The following is a 6,578-nucleotide window of genomic DNA, read 5'->3' on the forward strand; positions in this document are numbered from 1 at the left end:
TCGTTCAAAGAAACCTTTGGTAAATCCTGCAAGATGACATGCTAAGAGACTTGTTATGGTGTTTGCTGTGAGTCCTACAAAGAAATGTGCTGAGCGTCCTACCAGAGAATATGCTGAGACAAGCAAAGCAATGGATTGTGAGTTCTTCAAAGAGACGTCCTGTGAGTTCTGCACAGATATTTGTTCTGGGATGGGCAAGAACTACTGTGAGTCCCACAAGGAGACCTCTTATGATGCCTGAAAGGGAACTTGTTCTGGGAGCTGCAATGGGACTTACTATAAAACCAACAGAAGCATATACTGGGAAAACTTCAAGATCTGCAAAACGGTTAACTCAGTAAGTTTTGTACATTTGCCTTTTCATGTAACAGGTCTAATGTGTATTATAATTTTAAAATAAGATTGCAATTTTCACATGCCCACACTTGTCACCAAGTGTGAATCTAAAGACCTTATGTAGGCATTGTGTTAAAGAATTTTAGAGAAAGGATCTTATATCTTGTGATTTTAGAAAAACCCCTCTTATTAAAAAGGAACAGTTTAAAGAAAACGTGCTTTGAATTTACCTTCATTTTTCCTCACTTCAAGGTAGGAAGTGTTGAAAAGGAGAAAACACTATACTGACTATTTTTTGTTTTAATTTTTTTCTAAACTTTAGTTTTAGTTTTGGGACTATAAGTGAATGTTTGTTACATAGGTAAACATGTGACATTGGGGGTTGTTGTACAGATTATTTCATCAACGAGGTATTAAGCCCAGTACCCAATAGTTATATTTTCTGCTCCTCTCTCTCCTCCCACTCTCCACCCTCAAGTACCGCAGTGTCTGTTGTTTCCTTCTTTGTGTTCATACATTTTTATTATTTAGCTCCCATTTATAAGTGAGAACACATGGTATTTGGTTTTCTTTTCCTGTGTTAGTTTGCTAAAGATAATAGCCACCAGCTCCATCCATGTTTTGGCAAAGAAAATTATCTCATTCTTTTTTATGGCTGTACAGTATTCCACGGTGTATAGGTACCATATTTTTTTATCCAATCTGTCATTGATAGGCATTTAGGTTAATTCCATGTCTCTGTTATTGTAAAAAGTTTTGTAACAAACATTCGCTTGCATGTGTCTTTATGGTAGAATAATTTATATTCTTCTGGGTATATACAAAGTAATGGGACTGCTGGGTCAAATGATAGTTCTGCTTTAAGCTTTTTGAGGAATCATCATACTGCTTTCCACAATGGCTGAATGAATTTATACTCCCACCAACAGTGTATAAGTGTTTCCTTTTCTCCACAACCTCACCAGCATCTGCTATATTTTCACTTTTTAAGAATAACCATTCTTACTGATGTGAGATGGTATCTCATTGTGGTTTTGATTTGCATTTCTATAACGATCAGTGACACTGAGCTTTTTTTCTTTTTTTATTTTTATTTTTTTTTATTATTATTATACTTTAAGTTTTAGGGTACATGTGCACAATGTGCAGGTTAGTTACATATGTATACATGTGCCATGCTGGTGTGCTGCACCCATTAACTCGTCATTTAGCATTAGGTATATCTCCTAATGCTATCCCTCCCCCATCCCCCCACCACACAACAGTCCCCAGAGTGTGATGTTCCCCTTCCTGTGTCCATGTATTCTCATTGTTCAATTCCCATCTATGAGTGAGAGTTCATTGTAGTTGTTGGAGTTCATTGTAGATTCTGGATATTAGCCCTTTGTCAGATGAGTAGGTTGTGAAAATTTTCTCCCATTTTGTAGGTTGCCTGTTCACTCTGATGGTAGTTTCTTTTGCTGTGCAGAAGCTCTTTAGTTTAATTAGATCCCATTTGTCAATTTTGGCTTTTGTTGCCATTGCTTTTGGTGTTTTAGACATGAAGTCCTTGCCCATGCCTAGGTCCTGAATGGTAATGCCTAGGTTTTCTTCTAGGGTTTTTATGGTTTTAGGTCTAACGTTTAAGTCTTTAATCCATCTTGATATTGAGCTTTTTTTCATATGCTTGTTGGTTGCATGTACATCTTCTTTTGAAAAGAGTCTGTTAATGTCCTTTGTGCACTTTTTAATGTTTTTTTCTTTTGTAAATTTGTTTAAATTCCTTATACATGATGGATATTAGACCTTTGTCAGATGCGTAGTCTGCAAATATTTTCTCCCTTTCTGTAGGATGTCTGTTTACTCTGTTGATAGTTTCCTTTACTGTGCAGAAACTCTTAAGTTTAATTAGATCCCACTTGTTAATTTTACTTTTGTTGCAATTAATTTGGTATATTTGTCATGAAATCTTTGCCCATTCCTATGTCCAGGATGGTATTGCATAGGTTTTCTTCCAGGGTTTTTATAGTTTTGGGTTTTACATTTAAGTCTTTAATCCATCTTGAGTTGATTTTTGTATATGTTTTAAGGAAGGGTTCCGGCTTCAACCTTCTGCATATGATCAGCCATTTATCCCAGCACCATTTATTGAATAGGGAGTCTTCTTTCTGTTGCTCATTTTTTTCAGCTTTGTCAAAGATCAGATGGTTGTAGATGTGCAGTCTTACTTCTGGGCTCTCTATCCTGATCCATTGGTCTATGTTTGTTCTTGTACCAGTACCATACCATTTTGGTTACAGTGGCCCTCTACTATAGTTTCAGGTCAGGTAGTGTGATGCCCCCAGCTTTGTTCTTTTTGCTTAGGATCGCCTTGGGTATTCAGGCTCATTTTTGGTTCCATGTGAATTTTAAAATAGCTTTTTCTAGCTCTGTGAAGAATGTGATTGGTATTTTGATAATAATAGCATTCAATCTGTAAATTGCTTTGGGCAGTTTAGTCATTTTAATGACATTGATTCTTTCTATCCATGGTCATGGTACACTTTTCCAATTATTTGTGTCTTCTCTGCTTTCTTTGGGCAGTGTTTTGTAATTCTCACTATAGAAATGATTAAAGGACCATTACTACTGACCCCACAGAAGAAAAAACAACCATGAGAAACTACTATGAACAGCTCTATGCACACAAACTAGAAAACCTAGAAGAGATGAACAAATTCCTCAACATTTACACCCTCCCAAGACTGAGCCAGGAAGAAACTGATTCCTGGGACAGACCAATAAAGAGCTTTGAAATTGAATCAGTAATAAATAAACAGCCTACCAACCAAAAAAAGCCCAGCATCTGATGGATTCACAGCCGAATTCTACCAGATGTACAAACAGCTGGTACCATTCCTATAGAAGCTACTCCAAAAAATTGAGGAGGAGGGACTCTTCCCCAACTCATTCTATGAGGCCAACATCATGTCGGCACAAAAACCTGGCAGAGACACATCAATAAAGAAAACTTCAGGCCAATATTCCTGATAAACTTCATGCAAGAATCCTCAACAAAATACTTGCACACCAAATCCAGCAGCATGTCAAAAAGCTATTCCACCATGATTGAGTAGGCTTTATTCCTGGGATGCAAAGTTGGTTCAACATATAAAACTCAATAAATGTAAATCATCACATAAACAAAACTAAAGACAAAAACCACATGATTATCTCAATAGACACAGGAAAGGCTTTTGATAAAATTCAACACTCCTTCATGTTAAAAACTCTCAATAAACTAGGTATTGAGGAAACATACCTTAAAATAATAAGAACCATCTATGGCAAACCTGGAGCAAACATTATACTGAATGGGCAAAAGCTGGAAGCATTCCCTTTGAAAACCAGCACAAGACAAGGACAACCTCTCTCACCACTTCTATTCAACATAGTATTGGAAGTCCTAGCCAGAGCAATCAGGCAAAAGTAAGAAATAAAAGACATCCAAACAGGAGAAGAGGAAGTCAAACTATCTCTATGTGCAGACAACATGGTTCTACATCTAGAAAATGCCATAACCTCAGCCCAAAAGTTCATACAGCTGATAAACAACATCAGCAAAGTTTCAGGATACAAAATCAATGCACAAAAGTTACTAGCATTACTATACATCACCAACAGCCAAAACCATGAGCTAAATCAGAAATGCCATTCCATTCACAAAGGCACTAAAAGAAAACAATCCTAGGAATACAGCTAACCAGGGAGGTGAAAGATCTCTACAATGAGAGTATTTCTATAAACTGACCTAACATTTGAAAAATTATAAAGCCATCTTTTAGAAAGATAGTTATCACTTGAATGTATTTCCCCTCCCAAAACACTAAATATGAAAAATATTTTATCATTTTTAATATTCAAGAGAAAACAATTTTATAGATTAAATGACAAAGACTTCATGAAGAAAATGCCAAAAGCAATTTCAACAAAAGTCAAAATTGACAAATGAGATCTGATTAAACTAAAGAGCTTCTGTGCAGCAAAAGAAACTATCATCAGCGTGAACAGGCAACCTACAGAATGGGAGAAAATTTTTGCAATCTACCCATTTGACAAAGGTCAAATATCCAGAACCTACAAGTAACTTAAACAAATTTAAAAAAAAAAAACAAACAACCCCATCAAAAAGTGAACAAAGAATATGAACAGACACTTCTCAAAAGAAGACATTTATGCAGCCAACAAACCTACAAAAAAAAAGCTGAACATCACTGATTGTTGGAGAAATGCAAATCAAAACCACAATGAGATACCATCTCATGCCAGTTAGAATGGTGATCGTTAAAAAGCCATGAAACAATAGATGCTGGCGAGGCTGTGAAGAAATAAAAATGCTTTTACGCTGTTGGTGGAAATGTAAATTAGTTTAAACATTGTGGAAAACTGCGTGGTGATTCTTTAAAGATCTGGAACCTGTAATACCATTTGACCTAACAATCGCATTACTGGGCATATACCCAAAGGAATATAAATCATTCTACTGTAAAGACAAATGCACATGTATGTTTATTGCAGCACTATTTTCAATAGCAAAGACATGGAACCAACCCAAATGTCCATCAATGATAGACTGGAAAAAGAAAATGTGGCACATATACACCATAGAATACTATGCAGCCATAAAAAAGAATGAGATCATGTCATTTGCAGGGATATAGGTGAAGCTGGAAGCCATCATCATCAGCAAGCTAACACAAGAACAGAAAACCAAATACCTCATGTTCTCACTCATAAGTGGGAGTTGAACAATGAGAACACATAGACACAGAATGGGAACAACACACACACTGGAACCTGTTTGGGGGTGGTGGGCGAGGGGAGGGAACTTAGATGACGGGTCAATAAGTGCAGCAAATCACCATGGCACATGCATACCTATGTAACGAACATGCATGTTCTGCACATGTATCCCAGAACTTAAAGTAAAAATTTTTTAAAAAGAATACTACAGATACTAAGATAAAGTGGTTTAGGTGTTTGCTATGGAGTAGAAATGACAGAAAATACCATAGTAAATATGTTTACAATGGAAAACAATTAAATGACAAACGTATAAAATAAATAGACTGTAAAGACAATTCAAGTGACAATGTTAAGTTATCCTGTAGGCTATTTTCCACTTGAGCAACATAAAAAGGTTTCAGAATTCACCAAAAATATCATGTATTTTTTCAGTTTTCACTTGTTTCACAGTTTTAATATTTATTAAAACATAAACGTAAAGCACTGTTTGCTTTACTGATTTTGAATCAATGTATCATTTATTGTTTTATTATGACAGTAGGAAAATACTTAGTATTGTGGGGGTCAAAGTATCTTGGCCCCCTGAAGTTTCACTGGAAAATTACTGGCATGAGGTAAATTGATTGAAAATTTATTTAACATGTATACTCAGAAATCTTCCCAATGGAATACTCTGCAGCCATAGAAAAGAATGAGATCATATTCTTTGCAGAGACGTGGATGGAGCTGGAGGCCATTATACTCAGCAAACTAACACAGGGACATAAAACCAAACATTGCATGTTCTCACTTATAAGTGGGAGCTAAATAATGAAAACACATGGAAACAGAGAGGGGAACAATGGACACTGGGCTCTACTTAAGGGTGGAAGCTGTGAAGAGGAAGGGAACTAGGAAAAATAACTAATGGGTACTATGCTTAATACCTGGATGATGAAATAATCTGTACAACAAACTCCATACCATAAGTTTACTTGTATAACAAGCCTGCACATGTACCTCTGTTACAGAAAAGGGGTCCGGATTCAGAACCCAAGAGAGGGTTCTTGAATTTCACATAAGAAAGAATTCAGAGTGAGTGTATACAGTAAAGTGAAATCAAGTTTGTTAAGAAAGTAAAGGAATAAAAGAATGGCTACTCCACAGAAAAAGAAGCACTGAGGGCTGCTAGTTGCCCATTTTTATGGTTATTTCTTGATGATATGCTAAACAAAGGATGGATTATTCATGCTTCCCCTTTTTAGACCATGTAGGGTAACTTCCTGACATTGCCATAGCATTTGTAAACTGTCATGGCACTGATGGAAGTGTAGCAGCGAAGAAGACCAGAGGTCAATCTTGTAGCCATCTTGGTTTTGGTGAGTTTTAGCTGGCCTTTTTTTACTGCAACTGTTTTTTTTTTTTTTCTTTTATGCTTTAAGTTCTGGGATACCTGAGCAGATTTGTTACATAGGTATACACGTGCCATGGTGGTTTGC

This window comes from Pan paniscus, chromosome X (assembly GCF_029289425.2).
Source record: "Pan paniscus chromosome X, NHGRI_mPanPan1-v2.0_pri, whole genome shotgun sequence".
NCBI classification, from domain to species: domain Eukaryota; kingdom Metazoa; phylum Chordata; class Mammalia; order Primates; family Hominidae; genus Pan; species Pan paniscus.